The sequence below is a fragment of the Protomyctophum parallelum genome (genome assembly GCF_964188405.1).
Source record: "Protomyctophum parallelum genome assembly, chromosome: 19".
NCBI classification, from domain to species: Eukaryota; Metazoa; Chordata; class Actinopteri; order Myctophiformes; family Myctophidae; genus Protomyctophum; species Protomyctophum parallelum.
In genome coordinates, this window is record NC_139717.1 from 14,447,032 (window position 1) to 14,469,187 (window position 22,156).

A 22,156-nucleotide genomic window follows, 5' to 3' on the forward strand; every position below is an offset into this window, starting at 1 on the left:
AACACATGGCCTCTCGCAGCACACACACAAACACACACACACACACACACACACACACACACACACACACACACACACACACACACACACACACACACACACACACACACACACACACACATACACACAAGCACGCACGCAGCACGCACGTTGCCAACTGCCATCTGGGCAAGGCAAACATGTCAATTACATACAGTTCTGTTTTCGTCCAGTGAATTGCAGTCGTGGCCCCGGTTTAGGAAATATAAGCATCATTAAAACGCTTTGAGTGCAGTGATATATTATCAGCTCGCGAGAGGAGTGATGGATTTCCTTGTGCATATATTGCAGCGCGCCTACGGCGGCATGAAAAGCCGTCTCCTGCAGTGTCCGCCTTGAAGTGCATAAAAATATGATGCCGATTGTGTAAAATTGGTTCTCGGGAGATGAATGGCATGTCAGCCCTGGTTCTCTACCAGCATGTACTTAACCGGCGGCGCCCGCCTCCGTCCTCTGATGTATAGGCTCAATTATCCCACGACGCTCCGACTGTTTAGAACAAATATTTCACCGACATCCCGTGATGTCAGAAGCAAGTATATCTGCGTAAACCCCGCGTTTCTTGTGAAGTGGTCTGGGAAATGTCCACCTTATAGTGCTCTCGTTCCTGTGAGAGAGCCCCGGGTCCTTGTTCGTTCGTGGGACATTGTCGTCTGGGGGGGGGGGGGCTTGTGCTGAATGTCACTGATAAACATTAATAAGGATGGTTCAAACTGCAATCTGGGACTTAACCACTTTAACCCCATAGCGTTCCTATTCTGGGGCGCAAACATTCAGCACAAAAATGCTTACAGCGTACTACGATGCATTAAAGTAAGTAAATAAGTAAACATGTACTGCTATTTCTGACAAATGAGATTAGGTGTAGAGTGGAAAAAGGCCCCTATAGTATAAAGCCCCAACAACTAAATATAGGCCTATATGGAGTGTCCAAACATTATTTCAAAGGGGCCTGTCGTGGAATTCTATATCAATTAATAATTGCAAGGCAAATGGAGTCGGAGACGTTATAAGACTGAAGTTTAATTCAAACTGGATAAGCAACGGCCACATTTTAGATCTTAGCTTTGGCTATTCAAAAAGAGCAGATATACAAGCTCACATGGCATCACTTCGTGCCACGCTGCGAGCTTGTAGATCTGCTAAGGTCTTGAAAATGTGTTCAAATCTTTGCATATATATATTAAACATTTTTAACTCAAATATTTGCGTCTGGAGGTCCCTCAAATATGTCAAATTTTAGCAAGGTTATTCCGAAAACTGTTAGGATAGAAGACATTTGTAGACATTTGCAGCTTAATGGTTTAAACATTCAAGGTGGTGCACTGATGGTACAGTGCACTAGTGCAGTAGTTCTCTGAGGAAAGCAGGGAGATAGAGCCTAGGTATACAAAGATAAGAGAGGGTCTTACTTGTGTCACAGCACCAGGCTGTACCCACATACCAGGCATGAGACCACATCATAAGCCAAATGGTGATCAACAATCACATTCTCGACCACTTACAGTAAGCCCTATTTTAAATTATAGTCATGTTCACAGCCAGTTTTTGGTGATTAATTAGCTCATTATGACAACAAGTCATAAACAGCAATGTTTATGACTTTTATAGCTTGGCATACAGCAGAAATGGGATCAGTGCAGGAAAATCATATAGAAACAACATATGAAATACTGAACTGACCACTGTTTTTTTCTTCAAGAAGAAAAAGAGGAAAACAAAATGAAAGAAAATGTCCCAGTTTGGCCGGGATTGTCCTGGTTTCAAGCTGGGTGTCCCGACTCGGGATCGGTACCCACACCTGTCAAATAAAACACTAATGTGTCCCGGTTTTCAACATACCAAATTGTCCCGTTTTTTGCCAGAATTCAAATAAGTTGTTTTCAGTGGTTGCATTAACGTTTATCATGTTCTGTTCATGTAAACATGAACCAGAAAACATGAACAAATGCACTGTTTCTGAATTCAACGCAGAGGCTGATGTTTGTCAATCAGTCGTAATTGCCTGTATGCATGCAACACCTATATCGTGCGACAAACATGCACATGTATTTAAGGGTCTCTGTTTGAGGGGCTGAATATTTGGTCACCCTAGCATAAATGCCAGCCTGAGAGTGACTAATGAATGTATGGTGGCAGACAAGAAAACGTGTGTCCATGACACATGTGACACGGATGGATGGGCGCAGAGAAAACATGCATAAAACAACAGAATTGCAAGGTTAACCACTTCAACTCTGTGTGGTTGACTATAGTCCCTCGGGGCTCTTGTGAATTTTCTGTTTGCTGTCATTAAAACAGCAGATCGACAAGCTCACAAGTTGTGAGCTTGTAGATTTGCTATTTTAATGCGTGAGCTTTCCCCCACTATGGGGCATATAGCAGTGGATGGAACCATTTTCTGGTTCCATCGTTGCAGACCCCATTCATTTTGTTTTCTCATGCAATTCCGAAAATATTAAATATATTTAACCCTAGAATCAAGCCATCCAGGATCCTGGTGAATGACCTGGTGAATGACCAGAACACATTTTGATTCTGTGAAGAAAATAAATAAATACAAAATACCCTTATGTATTGTGGTTTTCTATTTATTTTTTGTCTCCACCAGGCTGAAGGCATGGGGGGTTTAGCACTCCGTCCTTCCGTGTTTGTGTCCGTCCGTCCGTCCGTTACCAGCTAATCTACGGCAAATCGTTACACAGTATCTCTATAGTCATGTGCTCAAGATGGATCTGTCCGATATTTCATATTCCATCCTACATTGGCTTTCAAAGTTTGCAGGATTGGCCCGTTTTGATCAAAAAGCCTCAAATCATGAACGCAGCATGCAATTTATGTGAAATCTTTCACTCACTTTCCTACTAGTCTGAGGAATATATTCCACCGTTTTCACATTGGCCTTTTATAGCGCCACCAACAGGTGGATTTTTGCAAAACACATTTTTGGAACAAAATGCCTTAAATCATCCAATTCCCATCAAAGGCGTATAAGAACAAATGGCACCCTTTTCACATTGGCCTATTATAGCACCACCTGGCCTGTACCTGTGCCCCGAGGGGCACGTTATCTAGTCTTTTTCTTTTTCTTTTTTTCACACAATCAAATGTTTTAGGTCATGATGACTCATCAGGATTCTGGATGGCTTGATTCTACGATTAAAATAATAATTTATTATATATAGTATATATATATATATAGTTTAAATCTCTATTGGAAAAATGAATGGGTTCTGGAACGATGGAACGAGAAAATGGCTGCCACTGCTTTGCCCCATATACGGATGCTGCTGGGGTTTAAGTGGTGGGGGGATTGGGGGAGGATGGTTGTGGCAGTCGGCATCCCTCTGGGACCCCCAAATGACGCCTGTGCTTCTCTGCATGTCGGGTCGTTTCACGGATGACAGAAACCATGACATGACATGTGACAGAGAGAGAGGGAGTGAGAGGGAGACCCTCGCCATGCCAGGGTGCAGGCTTTGGAAAACACACGAACCACCATGAGGTAGCTAACAATCAGCCCTAATCAGCACCGCTACACATTGAAACCCGATACAAAGCCAAAACTCTCTCAACGCACAATCAGCAGCATTTGGCGTCTCCCCCTCCCCCGCTCCCCGGGTCCAGGTTTAAATGAGACCTTTTTTCCTTTAAACTGCGACCCTCTCAGGATCTGCAGATCACTGGGGGACTTTCTTCCAGAGAGAGAGGGGGGGGGGGGTACCGAGGGGACTGAGGGGGAGGTTTGATTCACAGAGGGAACCATTAAGGGAAGGGCACATGCCATTTACCACAACAAATGGCATCAAACCCGTGGCCCATTAAAAAAGGAAATTGCTCGAAAATTACCCCCAAGTCAATTAGGGTCATTATTTTGTCCTTCAGTACAGTTGGGGGACGGGGGGGATGGGGAGGGGCCATCGTCAGGGACCTAAGCACCTTGTTTTAATTGAGGTGTTTGAAAAGGCATTTCGTAAAAGTCGAGGCGAGGGGGATTGGCAGGAGGGGCTGTAGGCGGGGGGGGATGAAACACCTGCCATATAATAACGGAGAGTCATCATGGAACACTGGGGAAATAAGCCGCAGACAGGCCATTTTAACCAGAAGGAAACTCATGCAGTTGTTGTTGTTGTCGTTGTCGTCGTCGTTGTTGTTGTTGTTGTTGTTGTGGCACTGCAGCATGGTTACATCATCACTGATTAGAAACAGAAAGCAACATGGCCTCTAATCACCCAGCCACCTGGATGTGTGTTTGTTGTCTCGGAGGTAGCAGCTCTGCAGTGACTTCAGTGGAGTGCGGGGTTGGGTTTTACTTCTGTCCTCTCAGGACAGAATAACTGGGTGACCTTGCAGTCTTTATGCAAAGGTTAAAATGTAATTTAGATATAGCATGTTATGTAGACAGATGCCAGTTCCATTTGTTGACCTGGCATCCTGTAGGACCACTTCACCACTTTTCAACCTACCTTCATAATTGGTCCTTACTAATGCTCATGATAAAATATCACAATTTATTTCTACTCGGGCTGTGGGCCGTTCAGAAACACGTCATCGATGGGGAATCCAAGGTACTAGAAACTGCAGGTGCAACGCTGTCTGTATTATTGTGTGGCTATATATGTCCTGTCGTGCTTTGAAAGACCTTTCCACTTTGTGAAGGATAGAGGGACAGCTTAGCCACTTGCGTCTGTCCATCCATATTTTGGGCATGTCGTTCCAGAAGAACATTTTCAAATGCTAACCTCGCTCACTATGTCACCAAGGGCGAGCATCAAACATGGTATTTGGCATATACCGTTTATCTAAATGGTATCCTGGTTGTCAATATGGTATACCGTTGGTTTATACCACTTTTAAAATGTTCAAAACTGTATCAAAGCTGGCAGCCTGGTTCCGTTTCCGGGTCACGACTGAGTAGACGTGTGCTGCTAAGCTAACGCTCCCACGCACTTTAAATATACATTTTAAACACCTCAACGTCACATTCTACTTCGCTAAAGTGCATCGGTTATATCCTCTACGCTACTTTGCTTCGTTTCATCCGAAAAAGTCGACCTAATAATGTCCAAAAGGGGAAACAAGAAGACCGACTCGGCGCCGCCGACACCGACACCACAGGCAATCAATCAATGCTACTTCACTTATCGATGTGTGTTGGTCATTGTTGAGCCTTGATGGCGCATTTTGTTTTGTTTACAAGTAGTAATGTTTCGACCGTCACTTATATTGGGTATATTTCAGTGAGTGTCCCCCCTCTTGGTCCGTCGGAGTAAACCCGAACCTTGAACTGTGAACTGCTTCTGATATCAAACGATTTTAGGGGCAAACCTTTGGTTTGGTGGTCACTTACTCTGACGGGACTGATTCACAGACAGTATTATTTTTCTTCGTTGAGGTATGCCACACTATGAATATGTCATTTATAATGAAACGCCACAATAACTGTATTTTATACTAATACTTGACCACTTATTTTATTATTACCTTCAATATTAGAGCTGTGATGGTTGGTGATGACACTGAATATTAATATTTCCATTATTGATATTACTACACAAGCGGATGTTTGTATGCACTTGGATATTTACATTAACCTATATTTATATATATATATATATATTTTGTGGGGGGGGGGGGGGGGGGGGTGGCTGTAGGCTGTCTGCTCTGGACTTGGTTGGGACCACTATCGGGGCGTCCGCGTGGTGCAGGTTAAAGTTCCTGCCCACCACCATGGAGCTCAGTCTTCATGGTGCATACGGCTTGGCCGAGCGCTCCAACGAACACAATTGGCCGTGTTGGCGGGTGGGAAGCTGAATGGGGAGGGCTCATCTTTGTCGCTGCATTGATGATCCCCACAAGTGGTCAGGGCGCCTGTTCAGGGGAGGGAGGAGGTGGGGGGGGGTAGCGTGTACCTCCACATGCGTTACGCCCCCCTAGTGAGACCTTTCACTGTCAGGTGGAAAGAAGATGTTGGCTTGACGGCCCGGGTATCAGAGGAGACCTGAGGCTTTCTTCACCCTCCAAATGACTGATTGTGGGGGTTAGCAGAGATGGAGTACTTGTAGAGAGGCTGGGGAATTGGGAATTGGCTTTACTAAATTGGGGAGAAAATGTTTTTCTTTTGTCTTGAAGGGCCATGTTTTTCACAATAACAGTCTTCTTAATATGTCTGCCCACGATCTCTGTAATTTATACAGTACGTTTGTTTACCCCACAGTCACTGATACTAAAATTGAATGTTTTAATTTAAGATTTTCTATGAATCTGTGACTTGACACGCATACTGTTATAAAACAAAAATAAAAAGATTTTGAAAAGAAAGCTGGCAGCCTGTACCATCACAAACACGGACATTGATTCCCTGGAAGGAACAATCCAATGCAGACAGAGAGAGATGTGACTGAACATACAGCATGATCAATACGCACCAGAAATTGACACTTGAATGTGTGTGTGTGACACACAAGACAAGGAGCTACATGTACATGGCACTCAGGTCTATTGAAAAGCACTGTAAGCGCGGTTTCTCCCAACAAATGGATTCTATCCTCTCCCCTTAAGTGTGATGGCAGAGAGAGGGAGGACACCTGCGTTCTTTAGAGCAGTGGTTCTCAAAGTGGCGTCTGGGGACCCCCAGGGGTCCTCGAGGGGGTTCCAGGGGGTCCCCAGCTAAAGTAGTTAATATAGGGTCACAATCATTTGAACCACTTTAACCATATTTTATACTTTATTTTTTTAATACTAAAAATAGCAGATACTGTATACCGTTGTGCGTGCATTTCATAGCGCCTTTATCCAAAGCTCTTTACATAGATTGTGCATTACTATATATATATATATATATATATATATATATATATATATATATATATATATATATATATATATGTATATACAGTATATATATAAAAAGCTGGATCCATGTGGTCCCCAGTTAAATGATGGAGAGTTGGTACTTGGTAACCAAATGGACAACTTAATTTATAAGAAGTCTACATAATTTGAGAATATAGAATAATTGTTATTTTGATCAGAGTTTGTCTGTTATCTCTCCTATGGTACCAACTTCAGTAGGCCTACAACATGGAATTGTGGACAAAATCTTTCCCAAGGACAACAAAAAGAACATTTGACTGGAAAAAAAAAGGTCTGAGAGGTTAAATGTCATCAAATGGTGGTCCGTGACAGGGGGGAAGCCACAGGGCCAGGTCATGTCACACAGGCACCAAGTCATTCAATCTCCTCCTTCCCCTTGAAGACATATTCCATTACTGCCACTCATGAATGCTCTGGGTTATATAGAAGTGTCCTCCGGGTCCATTTATCAGGTCAGCCGGGGATGGCAGGATGCTTTTAAAGTAATAACAACGAACAGTGATTTAACAGTATTGTATAGACCTTTACAGGAGCTGAATGTGCGTGCGTGTGTGCGTGTGTGCGGGAGGGCATGTGTCTGGTAATTTGTTTGTATGGTCGATGTTTTAACCCTGCTTCTGGTCATGGTTAAGTGTGTGATAACATCACAATTTAGCCCTTTTTTATTTTTTTATAATATTTGTTTTATTTGGAAAGAGCAGTACATTCCAGATAGCATTTTCACATATGACACACGAGCAATTCCCAAGATTCTTTTTTTTTTTCACCCCTCTTCCCTCCCTCATCCCCCCTCCAAGTGGCTCCAACTCCAATGTCTCTGTATAGTCCTTTTTCATATGACATCAAGTCCACACTTAAACAGGGACAAACGGGGCAATATCACTTCGGATTGTAACATTTCAGGAGGACAAAAAGAAAAAAGTGGGCAGAAAAATAAATAAAAATAACAACCAAAAAAAAAAAAAAAAAAACGAAAGTATAGGCTATACACTATAATTTAGCCCCTTTTGAAACACTTTATATTAATTATATTATTAACCCTGATGTCCCTATTTTTTTTTAAATGTATTTGATTCAAAAGTAGCAGAAATAGCAGATCTAGCTCACAACATGTGAGCTTGAGCTGCTTGAGCTGTGATTTTCACTATTTACTTTACAAAGTAGGGCTTAATTGGCAAAATTTTCGTTTTCATTCATTCATTCATTCAGCCGTTTATTGCAAAACATAATGCATTCGTGCTGTGGAGATATTTCAGGAAGAGTCCTGTGCCTTACTCCCTTTACAAGCTGTCCTTTGTCCTTGTTAACGACAGACGGACAGACAGACAGACAGACAGACAGACATGTGGAATACTCTTATAGAGGGTATGCACATGACATCATCGTACCTGGAAGTTATTTTTTGCCACTGAGTGTCAAAAAACTACTTTCTGGCCTTGACAGCCCATTCATCCAAACAGAAAAGTCCTGTGATTGCATTAAACAATGTAAAACTCACCAACATTGCAGCTGTACGAAAATCTTGAATTATCCTCTTTCTATCTGCAAAGTCTTTGTTTCATACAAATCCACCATAGAAACGTTATGAGCTACTTTCTGTCAAGAAATGCGCTGCATTTGATTATTTTGTGTTAGAGTTTGGAAGTGGTTGCTTTCAATAACAACATTTTGCTCATGCCTCCTGCATTGTGTGACATTTAGAAACAGGTGGTACGCAGGACGGTTGAGTGCTTTCCACCGAGTGCTTCCAAACTCCAACCTTCCATGCTGCTCAATGTTTGGCCACTCAGTATAGATGTTGTCTCTGTAGAGGGAGAAATGGAGGCGTGCCAAGGATAGGCCCCTGGGGGATCCCGCTCAACCAAGTATATAGGGGTTAAGTGGTTAATCAATACGTCAATAGAGTAATTGACGAAACACAATGGGAAAGTGCACTTGCATTGTCTGCTATCTTCGGCAATTGTTTTCACCAAAGAACACCTACTATGACATGCCCAGATTGGGAAAGTACACATCGACGGCGTTGTAGTGGAATGCCGTCGATTAGATTTCGTCATCCAAAACTAAGGCAGAGTGCCTGGTTTCCGTACAGCACTGTAGAGAGTGGTGCAGAAACTCAGCGCATTGTAGGAGGAGAGTAGGAACTCGCTTTTTATAGGTAAGTTGCTACTCAATTAGGCCTTAAGGTGACACCAACATTTTTTGTTAATGACGTTTAGAAGATTAACAACACTTTCCTGGGGGTCTTTATGTGTATAATATGTGGTTTTAGATATTCTAGATTTTTTGCAGTGAGCCCAGTGTCTCTGATCAAATGATGAAGGACCCTAAATGCTTTGGTGCACTGCTCCTCTATAGAGACACACGGGGACTACAAATCCCCCCCCCCCCCCCCCCCCCCCCAAATGAGACAGCGTCCCCACTTCTGTTCCGTTTCAACGGTGTACTGCAGCTGCCGATGCAATCCCTATGAGAGGCATCATAAAATACCCTAATTTCACTGGTTCATTACTGAGGCTGTAGCGATTTTTTTTGTATTCTAATAAAGTGTTCCTTATGTTTGATTTGTCCTTTTCAATGTCACATACCTGCCATCTCAATATACATCCCACAATGTACTATAATATACTCCATCAGTTTGTGAAAAGTGCTAGCATTGTAAATCACAAGTCAAAGTGGTCGCACGGTATATACATCACGGTTGCATCCCTTGAGGTTTTCAATACCCAGATATATTTGTTGTATTTCGTTTTATATGCTTAAGTATTTGTTGAAAATGATCTAAACAGCATCTTGCAAGACTATTATTAATACTCATCTGGAGAATTCACTAGGTAGTTGAAAATGTCAGTATGTCACTCCTCCATTTAGATTTTCCCATGCAACTATTCAGCAAAGTTGACAGCGGTAAAACACACCGTCGGAGCTCCGCGGTAGGTACAACATATAAAGTAAGCCTGTGACATGTTCAAAACATAGGCATGAATAACAAAGTCAGTCGGGATCGGGATGTATATTGAGAATTCCACTCTTTAAAGTCGGCACTCGTAGCCTCGTAAAGGCAGTGACGTCCCTTAAAAGCGACAGGTTCTCTGTCTGCCGTCTCCCCTCAGCTCCGTTAACATTATGGGTAACTCATTCAAGTGGTAATTAAATGTGAAATACATCCTCTATTGAGAAAACAACAATATATGTTGACAAAGACACTTCATACATTTGGAAACATATTTTTATTCAAATCAATATAGTCTTCAGTTCATTTCATATTATTTTAAAAGTAGGCTAACTACAGTTGAATTTCAATGGACTTCTATGGGCTGGCCTGCAGTACACCGTGCCAACAGACCAGAAGTGGGGACGCTGTCTCATTTGGGGGCATGGAATTTGTAGTCCCCGTGAGTCTCTATGTGGATAGGGGGCTAGGGGTCTGTCTTATTGAGACAACATGTAGTCCAGGAAGTAAGTTAGCCCAGTGTAGATGACAGAGACACTGGGCTCTCTGCTAAAATCTAAAACATCTAAAACCACATATTACACACAAAGACCCCCAGGAAAGTTCTAAACGTCATTTGCAACTTTTGCAAAAAGGGTGAAGTTTCCTTTCAAGGCTGAGAGTACCATCAGGGACCGTTTGCAAAAGGTACAGAGGTACAGTTAAACAATAATGCTTATAGGGTAACACAAAAAGCCCTGACGGCTTGTTTCCAGTGTGGTCCTATGTGTATTAAATCCATCAAGACATATAAAGACATGCAATACTATACAATAAATAATCAGTAAAAGTATATGCCAAACTATTTTTTTCCCCATTTCTTTAGCAACGATCAGACAGTTGAATAAAAGATAAGCCTGTACCCGCTGCTCAAACTGAACTGTGTTTTAATATTGACACCTGTTTTATATGATGATTTCATGTACTTCCGTTTTCTTGTCCTACATTCTGTTTTCTTACTCTAACTGCATCATTCTCGCAAAGTCGACAGTCTCGCAAACGACAGTCGACAGTCTTGCAAACGACAGTCGACAGTCTCGCAAACGACAGTCTACAGTCGACAGTCTCGCAAACGAGACTGTCACCCGCCTTTTACCCTGTAAATGTGACACATGTAACAAATACAGACTAACTGATTACTAGGGGGAGATAAGGTTCACGCGGTTATATTGACGGCTGTATTGACGTATTGACGAATGGATTAAGAGGTGGGGGGGAGGCTGCCGATCTGCATAAAATAATTGAATAGTGATTGCGCCAAGCAGGCGGATGGGAGGGACAGGAGGTCTGTTGTTCTAATTCCACTAATGACCTGCTGGGGGGGTCACTTAAGCAGCAACCAGGCTGGACGTCTGCTGTGGGATTTGAAGGGGACCGGGACGGTGAACACACACACACACACACACACACACACACACACACACACACACACACACACACACACATATTCACAATTGTTTTCCTTTCAAGGTTTCGTTTCAAAAGATTGATAGTTTATTTTATTTTTCATTGAGGACATTGAGGCTCCATTTCACCGGTGCCAATTGCCTACGCCCTACGCTGTAATCCTGGACGCTACTCTCCCTCTGCCAACCTGGGGAGAACCCCAAACTGAGCTCATGCTTCCTTCAATGCATGACCAGTGAGCAGGGTGGGGGTTTCCCCGGCAGGGCGACATGACCATTCTAGTGCTGTATCTCAAACCAGCTGCTAGATGTTTTTTTAACCACCACCTCCTGTCAAACCTCATGTACACGCCTGCTACTCTTTGCGCCTCATATCTGACCTGCACTTTTTGTGGTCAAGACACAGGCGACAAAAAGCTTACAAAACAACCTAGCGTGACCAGCGACATTGCTGCCAAGTCACACTGCCAAGTGTGTAGATGAAAAGGGTTGGGTCAAACAGCGCAGGAAACTGATAAAACGGCAAGAATGACTTATTTAGCAGGAATTGTGTGGAGAGAGAAGGGTGAGTGGGGTCAAACGAAAAGACATGACGCAACAGTGACGCTTCACACGTTGCGCTGGAACAAGTCGATTGACTTTAGCGTGAAATTTTTTTGGGGAAAGCATTTTGTTTCTTTTCATTTTCTCTTTTTTTTGCTTTGTGTCGCTGGCTTTCATTGACAATTACTTGTTGCTTTGATGTCACTATAGTGTGAACGCAAGATCAGTGTGTATAGCCTATTGTGAGACTGCTAGTCCCACAAGACCGAACAGATGTTGATGTTTTCGATTAAAACGAGAGGAGAGGATAAGTCCAAATTAGGGAAGCAAACGTTTGCGTGCCAATGTCCCATCTGCTGTACAAGCTGATTGGTGTGATTGGATCTCATAATTGGAGCGGCTGTACCAGTCAGCCAACAATGTGAGAGAGAGGGAGAGAGAGAGAGGCAGCGGTAATAATGCCCGACATATACTTGATTGCGCATTGCATTGCACACCAAACAGCAGATCTACAAGCTCACAACGCATCACGCTACATCGCTACAATGTGCTGTCAGCTTGTAGATCTGCTATTTTCAGCCCTGGTTGACCGCAGTCCACCTGCCAGAGGCAGAGGTTAGACGGTGACTGCTGTATGCACACGCCCTCGCCACGCCATTGGCTGTGCAGACATGAGACTCCGCCTTTTAACCCGCGTCGGGCCACAACCCTTTCCACTGTGAAGCGACCAATCGGCTTCGAGAATTGTGGCCAGTGGTTTGGGTTGTCACGGTAACAAATGGCCCCTGGTAGCGCAGGTTTCCTTTGCAAATCTTTACCTTCCTCGACTTCCTTCCTTCCCTCTCTCTCTCTCTATCTCTCTCTCTCTCTCTCTCTCTCTCTCTCGTAACTAAGTACATTTAGTAACTATACTGTACTACTTCTACTCCACTATACATCTCAGAGGCAAATATTGTACTTTTTTACTCTACTACAATTATTTGACAGCAATAGTTAAGGGTCACTTTGCAGATTCAGATCATTACATAAGTGCAAAGCATGCATTGGCCTCTTGAAAACACAGCGTTGTGAGCTTGGAGATCAGCTATTTTTGAAAAAGTTTGAAAGACACACTTTTCTACTTTTACTTTATTTGAATACTCTTACTCAAGTACAATTTTGAACACAGGCCTTTTATTGTTCATAGTGTGTTACTATTACTTAATACTTAATATCTGAGTACTTCTTCCACCACCTCTCTCTCTCTCTCTCTCTCTCTCTCTCTCTCATTAGCCCCAGAGCCATGGGAGCGGAATGGTGCGCTGGTTTGTTTCCATGTGAAACAGTGAGGGTCAGTGCAGGGGTGTGACGCACGGCATTGTTCCCTCCGCGAGGAGAGGAACCTCGCGCCGCGAGGCCACTTCCCGTCCGCTGCGAAAAAACATCGGACACTTTCTCACACGGCTTCTCTTCCTCCCGCTGCAGTCGCTATACGACCGGCTCAAAACAAAACCCAGAGGGAGAGAGATTTTTGATTTTTGATTATTGATAGTAGAAAAAGTGTTTTCTAATTTATGTTTTTCAAACAATCAATCACAAACTACCATACAATGACAATTATAAAACATTTATTTATGTATTTATTATTATATTTGTTTAGAGCAACACTAGAAAAGTGATTCCCAGATTGTTTACAGAAAAAGTCCTCATTCTTTCATGGTATTTATATTCAAACATTACTCGTGCTTTACTGTAAGTCAATTCTTAAAAACTGCTAAACACCTCTGCCCTCCATTAATTTCTTTCCTAGAGAGAGAGAGAGAGAGAGAGAGAGAGAGAGAGAGGCATTGTTGGTGAAAGACAGGGAGAGAAGCAAGTGATGACGGAAGAGCAAGGGTGAGAGGACAGAGAGAGAGAGAGACTGCCATGCAGGCATGCAATACTCTGTCTGATCAGAACAGCTGATTTTGATTAGGTGTGCTGTCATGCTTATTTGAAGCCCTGCTGTATACGGTATGTCTCTATGGAGACAAACTGGATCGATTGACAAATCTATCCACAGATATAAGAACACAAGGGTCTCACACCTGTAGCAGGATGCTGGTCCTCTGTCCTCTTTTATCTGCTGTCGCCCTGTGTCTCTGTGTTGCGTCTGCTAACATTGAACCTTTTAAGGCTGTGAGCCCCCCAAATTATCATTTTTGAACTGAGGACCCCCCCCCCCCCCACACACACACACACACACACCCTCACAAGCACTTGAAATTGTGCCTGAGTTGAGGCATTACATTTAGTTTGACTCACGTTCCACAGATAATTAGAGTCGTTCCACAGAGCTTGTAGAGTCTTCCATTTATTTTAATTTTTTTATTGTTGATTACTTTTGATGCAGTGCTGGTCTGTCCGTACTTCTGTATGTTATAGGCATTCGAAACGTCTTAAAAGTCCTTAAATAGTCACTTCACTGTCCCCCCTGGGGGTCCCGACTCCCGACCCACAGGTTGATAACCAGTGTTATAGCTCACTATCTGTGTTTCTTTTTGTCCCGTGATGTCATAAGAGTCGTGTTGCCCTGAATGGCCAGCTCCCTCATTGAAACTGAAGATTTATTTAAGGTGTAAACCAAATTAAAATACCAAGCGGTCCCATGCATCACTGTGGTTGGCTTCACTCACCGCCCCTATTGTCACTGTCACGGCCATGTGTCGTTGTCTGTCTCCCAAGCATGACCTTCAGCTGATGGGCGCCAAGCTAACCAGGTTGTAATGCACGTAACTCGAGAACCGTTTGACCCACCGACTACTCATTTGACACACGCGTTCCACAGCCCCACAGGGAGTGCAGTGCCAGGTATCGAGTCGGTCGGACCCACGGTTCTCAAGAATCACCACAAAAGGCTCTGGTCAGGCTCTGCCAGTATAGGCCTAATGAGGCCAACTCCTTTCACCTGGGCCAGGCTCTGCCAGTGGGCCTAATGAGGCCAACTCCTTTCACCTGTGCAATTTCCAGCCTCTGCCTCAGCCAATTGAGGCTCAATCAATCAGGCTCTGCCAGTGGGCCGAATTGATTGCCTAGTACACTTTTCAGTTTGCAGTCTTCACATACACAGGCACACAGGCACAAAGTAAGATCTCCATGTGGGACAACGGCTGACAGTTAAAACGGGTGCTATGACAACGTATATCATTAGGTTCACAAGTTGCATCGTTTCCTAGTGGGCCGGTGGCCGACGTCACAGGTCTAGTTATTATATAAGGAGGACATTTTGTACAGTGTACAGTATTTGTAACTTTTTTATGTGGACATGCCCACCAGTTCATCAAGTATGACTGGTTTGGGTGGTGATCCACCTGAACTGAAGCCGCACCCACAGCTGTTGTATGATAGAGAGGGGAGGGGATGATATTGTGATGTCACTGTTTTTTTTTCTTCATTTGACTGTCAGTTTGACTGTCAAGGGTTCACCCTCCAGGAAGATACCACAACCACACCAAGGGATCTAATGAAGTATACTGTCACCTCATAAATGCATGAAAAACTGGAAAGAATACAAACAAATCACGGCACTCCATCTTTAAGATCTATTCATACTCCGGTTTTAGGTGATAAGGTGACCACCGGAAACTACAACATTACGTCACGCCGTGGTGGTAAGCGATTCACCGCCCACCCAAACACATTTCTCTGTTTATACTAACCACCGTTTCGGTGGTCACCTTATCACATAAAACTGGATTATGACTAGGCCTTTAGTCTGCTCACCACGCCCACCCACCCCTAACCCTGCCCACCCACCTTCCACCTGGTGCTATCTTAGTCTGGTCACGTTCAACACGGAGACACATGACATTATGGCCCTCATTTATCAATCGGGTGTAAAATCTGCCACAGATTCGAGTGCAGGTTTCGTAGTACACCCACGTCGCCACGGCATTTATAAAGTGATCGCAAACAGCTGATCCTTCCTTAATTTTGTTCTCACGTTAATAAATGTCACGGCTGAATTTGATCTGGCACGCCCTAAGAAATCAAGCCTCGCCCTCGTTTTTGCGACATGAACAACGGCAATACGTTTCCTGAAACCATGGTTACATGAAAAAATAGGTTTCTCCCGTGCCTTGCTGCCCGCCTCACCCCCCTCTCTCATACACACGCACAGCACGCACACGCAACTTGCAAGCCCAACTAACTGGTGTGTTGTTAAACAAATAAAGAACGAACACCTGCATGAATTAAATAAAGTTGTAGGCCTACCCTGTCTGTTTCACTCTCACCTCGCTTGCCTTGCTGTCATGCACGCACGCACGCACCTACATGACACATTAAAATAAAGCTGTCTGTTTCTCCTCTCGCTTCGCTCCCTTGCTGCCCGCCTCACCCCCCGCATGCACGCACGCACATATCGCTATTTAGTATTTGCAACTTTCACTGTGTGTTGTTAGTTGTATATTAAATTATTAGAACGAAAACCTGAACCTGTGAACCATAATTAAATAACAAATAGGCACAGACACGCTGCTGTTTTGCAGGTGCTCTTCCTGTCCTGTCTGTCTGTCTGTCTGTCTCTCTCTATCACAGTGGTCCGTCCGTGACCAACTGACCATGCACGTTCCGACGTTCGACAGTCTATTTAGATTGCCAGTCGTTATAGTCACTGCAGTGGCCGGGCTGTCAACTGTCATTATATGAATGTGCAGCCAAAACAGTATATAGCCTCATATGTGGCTGGTGGTGGGCAGCGTGGGCTGGCTGGGTAATATACCTATATCTCCGATGCAGTTCCCACTTGCGCTGGGAGCCTGGCACGGTACATTTGGCATTCGAGCGACGCGTCGGGTTTATTATATTGCACATACCGTAAGAAATCGGCCTTCATGCTGTAGATTAGGCTATAGTAGGCTATACCTGCACGTTGGGACTCTCCGCAGCTGAGCTGCAGCACTGTCTGCTGCACTATACTCTCCAACGTCCCGTCATGGAAATATTTCAGCACAGACAGCCCAAATCCTCGCATGTATGCGCTCATGCAAAACACTGTTTAAATGGCTTAAGCATCTCTTGCAACATTGTTTTTAATTGCGCGATTTTATCTCCTACTAATTTCATATGACACATGTATTCCTTAACATTTTTATTTATTTATTTTTTACATGTAGCCCATATACATTATACATACCTTTTATATAAACATTTTAGGAGTGAATACATATATATTTAGATGCCTGTGTCAGCCTCTCAGCAGTTCAGACAAGGCTGCTCCGCTTGTGTAAAACAGAAAAACAGCGTACGCCAGCTGAAGAGTAGACGTGACTATTTGTCCTACTCAAGTTCAATTTCAAGCTTTGCCGGAAATGTTAAATGCCGAAAATGTCGGTAATTTCGGCGTGCGCCCATATTTTGGCGTACGCACGGTTGATAAATGAGGGCCTATGTGTCTCTGTCGGGATGTGGTGTAACTGAAAAGTTACTAAGTATGGCTGTCCCTATCACGTTTTTGGGCTCCCGATCCGATATTTATATTTTATAGAACACGTTTATGCCATATCAGAATAGTACAATATCCCAAATCAGACAATATCCAGTCTAATATCATGATATTGATATAATATTGATACTAGGGATGTCCCGATCATGTTTTTTGGCTACCGATGTGAAAATGACGTCCCCGGCCCCGATTTACGATCACCCGATCCGATCGGGACAACCCTATGACAAAAAAAAGGAGTATTTCCAATTTTCAGTACTGTTACTTATGTACTAGGCCTACTCCAGTACATCTCAGAGGAAAATATTATACTTTTACTCCACTAGAAAATCTTTAGTTACTAGTTACTTTGTAGATTTGGATTATTATTACAAAACATGCATTTCCCACTTCAGCCCTATAGCCTACATTTCGACCATTTGAAAATGGCAGATCTACAACCTGCAATGTGTCGGCATGTGACGGGGCTCAAACTGCTTGTATCTTCAAACCATTCTAGAAACAAGCCTGTGAAATATGTTGCATGGCACGGCCATGGTTCTTGTCATGGAAAAGAGCTAAGACATAACCCTCCCCGCCCGACTTCCCTTCTGCCAACACAGCTCGTCTCCGCCTCACAAGGCCCAACGGAGGATCTCATCAGCATCTTCATAGAAGCCAAACCATGACATAATGATGGCCAATTAGTTTTAGTGCACAGTTTCCCAAACAGTGCATTAAAGTCGGGACCCACTTGTGGGTCACGGACCAATTTTTATGGGTCACGACTCGAGTAAAAATCTGATTTTCTTTTCATACATAATAAAAGAAGAAAAACAAACAAACAAATTCCATTAGTAAAAATAATAATTACAGAATCTCTGTATTGGGTCTCGACCTGAAAGGTTTGTGAACCACTGAGTTTTTGTGCATTTAAATGCTTTATACTTTAAAAAAAGGAAAGAGTACAGTATTTAGATATACAGTGTTTGGACCACGACGTGTCATTGAATTCCTACAGTTATATTGATCAGAACAACATATAAACTCAACAGTGACATGCATATACCGGTACTTGGTTTTCAAGCATGTTCAGTATATCAGCTAAACGACGTCTTCAATATATATATATATATATATATAATATACTGTATATATTTTGCTCATTATTTCTTTAATATTGAGATATTTTCTGTCTCTGCCTAGAGTGCATTTTTACAAGGCGTAGTATACGTTCCTCCTCGGAGGCCCTTGAACACGCAGTGCCACGTTTCGTCCCCTCCCCCACCCCCTCGGTTCATAACAGCGAGGCATGCAGGATCAGTACTGCGAGTTTTATTGGGGCTCTATGCAAACCGCCGTAGGTTCACCGGGGACGAATAAAACGATTATTGAGCAAAACGAGCGCCATACGCCACACAGAGGGTATCGAGTTACTGCCTGGGGCTTTTAAAGAAGACCAGGAGAGCTGCTCTGTAGCCGCACTAAATGAACTGCTTTTTAACCTCTTCAACCAAGACGCACGCATGCACACACACACACACTCCGACTCCGACTCTCTCTCTCTCTCTCTCTGCAATTACAGCTTGATAAAGATCAGCTGACATGTTTTCACAATGAGATGTTGGGGCTCAGTGTTATCTTATTTTAAAGTGACTCAGAAGACTACCAGACCAAATAAAAACTAAGATAGGATGACTAAAACTAATACTAAATATACGGACAATTTTGGACGGATCAGCTTGGTTGCATATTCGTATAAAGTTGATTGCATTCCAACTTTACAAATCCGGTCGGTCCAACCATGAACGGCTGTTGATCGGCAACCTCAGCATGTCGTGCAGCACGTTTGCTGAGGTTCAAGGTTGGACTTTATTATCTTGTGTAGGCTACAGCTACATGAGAGTAAAACTTATTGTTTTGCCTGGCTTCCTTCAGACAATGCAGCAGCATATAGATAACAACATCAAACAGCAAGCACAGTAAACAAAGGGACATAGTAAAGAGTGCATAAAGAGCATGCATACATTCTGTTGAAAATGAATGTTGAATAAACATATTCGGTGTGCACATATAGCTTTACAGTTTGTGTGTGTTTTTCTCTTTTTATTTATTCGCTGTGTGTGTGTGTGTGTGTGTGTGTGTGTGTGTGTGCGCGCGCCCGAAACAGGAATGCCAGGGTTAATATGGTTAAATGGATGTGTCATTTTTTAGGAACGGTTCCAACACTGTGAAAAGAATAGAGTGTACTAAAAACCCTTGACGGTGTAACACACACACTACTCAGATCAACGAAGGCCCGGGCAGGAAGGGGGGAGGAGCTTGTAGCGTCAGCCAATGGCAGCGGTCCTCGGGGGAGGAGCCAGGAGTCTGACGCAAAGCAGGAAGCCACCTGATGTGAGCGGGGTCACATGAACGCACCACATGGGAGCAGGTGCTTCCTCCATGACACACACACTCGTACACACACACACACACACACACGCACACATCCTTCACGCACATACACACTTGCATACCTCACACACGTACACACTTGAATACACACACACACACTTGCAAACTAAATTAGGCCGCTGGTCATCTCCTCTCTCCGCTGTGTCACAGAGGCTTTCCCAGACATCCAGCCCACGCACACACACACACACACACGCACACACAAATAAACACACACATCGCATCCTCAGACAGGGAGCGGGGGAGGGTGAGGGTGGGGGGGGGGGGCGTGTAGCGGGGAGGACAGAGGAGGACAGTGCGACGGCGCACGCACACCAAAACACCACAGGAAAGTCTAGAGAGCAGACCCCCGCTGTACACCCCGCACACCTCCCCCCCGCCCCCCAGGAAAAAACAGACAGAACACACGCCGTTTCATCACACGTGAAGAAAAAAGAGGGCAACGCAAAAACATCCGAAACGAGAGAGAGAGAGAAGAGAGAAACCCATTGAAGTTTAAAACTATACTTGAACCCTATGACTGTCGGGGCAGAAACCTCTTATCTCCGTATTCTAACTTTTCTTTATTATTTCTTTTGGCTTTCGTCTTTTTTTTTAATATTTTGTATAGAAGGATAGACAGGAGGCTGACAGGAAATGGGGAGAGAGAGATTGGGGGTGACATGCAATAAAAGCCGTCAGGGTCGGGATTCGAACCCGTTGACTGGATTACCAGCCAGGGTGCCTGGACCGCTGAGCCATGGCCCAGGTTGTGTGTGTGTGTGTGTGTGTGTGTGTGTGTGTGTGTGTGTGTGTGTGTGTGTGTGTGTTGTTTTGTAAATCAACGCCCTATACTTGATCGTACTGCAGTGTCACACAAAAGCATCAAAAGTAGCAGATCTGCAAGCTCGAAACGCGGCGCGAAGCTACACGTTTTGAGCTTGCAGATCTGCTACTTTTTATGCTTTTGAATTTGAATCCTGAAAAGTAACAGTTTTAGACGTATGAGGTTCCCACCCGACAGTTCCCCCTCAACACCAAATGTCATAACGCTGTAATCTTCAGGGCCAGAACAGATATAAATATATATAGGGACACCACGGTTCACACGGTTAAAACAGCGTGAAGTGAACAATCATCTAAGAAAAAAATAAAAAATAAAGTCCTAAATACAACCAGAATAGAAAACATCCTTCCTCTTGTATTTCCTTTCTCAGAGGAAATCATACATAGAATACATAACAGCCTGCATCGGGGCCTAGATACTGTGTGTGTGCGTGTGTGTGCATGTGTGTGCGTGCGCGTGCGTTGATGAGGCCCTCCAGGAATGCATGTCATGGAGTGTCCACATACGTGCGCGGCTTTGCATCGCAGAACGAAACAATAGCACCATCATCATCACAGCATTACGTGTTTACAGCGGAGGGTCTGACTCATTGTGGGGAGGTGCACGTACTGTATGCAAAGCCCCCCGTTCCCTCTCTCCAACACACACACACACACACACATTTGGAAGCCATTAAACTTGTGACCTTGGGGATTGGGGGGGGGGGGGGATTGCATGCATGTGAAGATGAGCAGCTGTACATTGCATCCCATGCCGGTCTAGACGCTTTCCTGGCCGTGATTAAAACTTGCGTTAAGAGTGTTGTAAAGAACCTCTGGAAAGTATTTGTATGAAAACAAAAACCTTGTCTATAGCTGCTGCAGTTCTATCAAATCAGGAGGAAATAACCGGCCGTCTATGATAACAGTCGTTTCATCCGGCGGCATACTATGATGCTAGCTCTGCCGTTGCCAGGAAAGGGAAAATGCGGGTCGGGTCGTTGAGTCTTTGGGGTTCCACCAGCACTCTTCTATGATATCGTCATATTTTCGTTGTTTTGTGTGTGTTTTTGGGAGCAGTGCTAGCCGCTCCAGCATTTGACCGTTTGTGTTTGCAAGCACAGGAGTGTCTCTCTCTCTATAGGTCTCGAGTACGTAATCATTACCTCTTCTCCTTGAGGGGCGCTAGCCTATACACAGGTTTAATGTTTGTCTTTAGTTCAAAGTTTGTTTAGTAAACGCATTGACAATGAAGGGAAAAATTGCGTAATGTGTCGTTTACGTCATATTGTCTCTTTATTGTTAATGGTGTTTAATGTTTACATCACCTAATCAACATGAGTTAGACTTTAATATATTAGCGCCCCTCACTTTTTTTTTAACTTTACATAGCATACTGCTTTGTTGTTGGGAGGTGATATTGAACCCACTCTAAACCCCCAAACACAACACAACAATGAGGTCATACAGTGCCCAGTTATTATCCCTATAATGCCCAACCTGACCTGTCACTGTAAAGCCCCCGTGTGCTTAAGTCAACATCTGTGCTCGACTCCAAGGCACCGCTCACTTCACACACACCTGTCCATCTGCTAC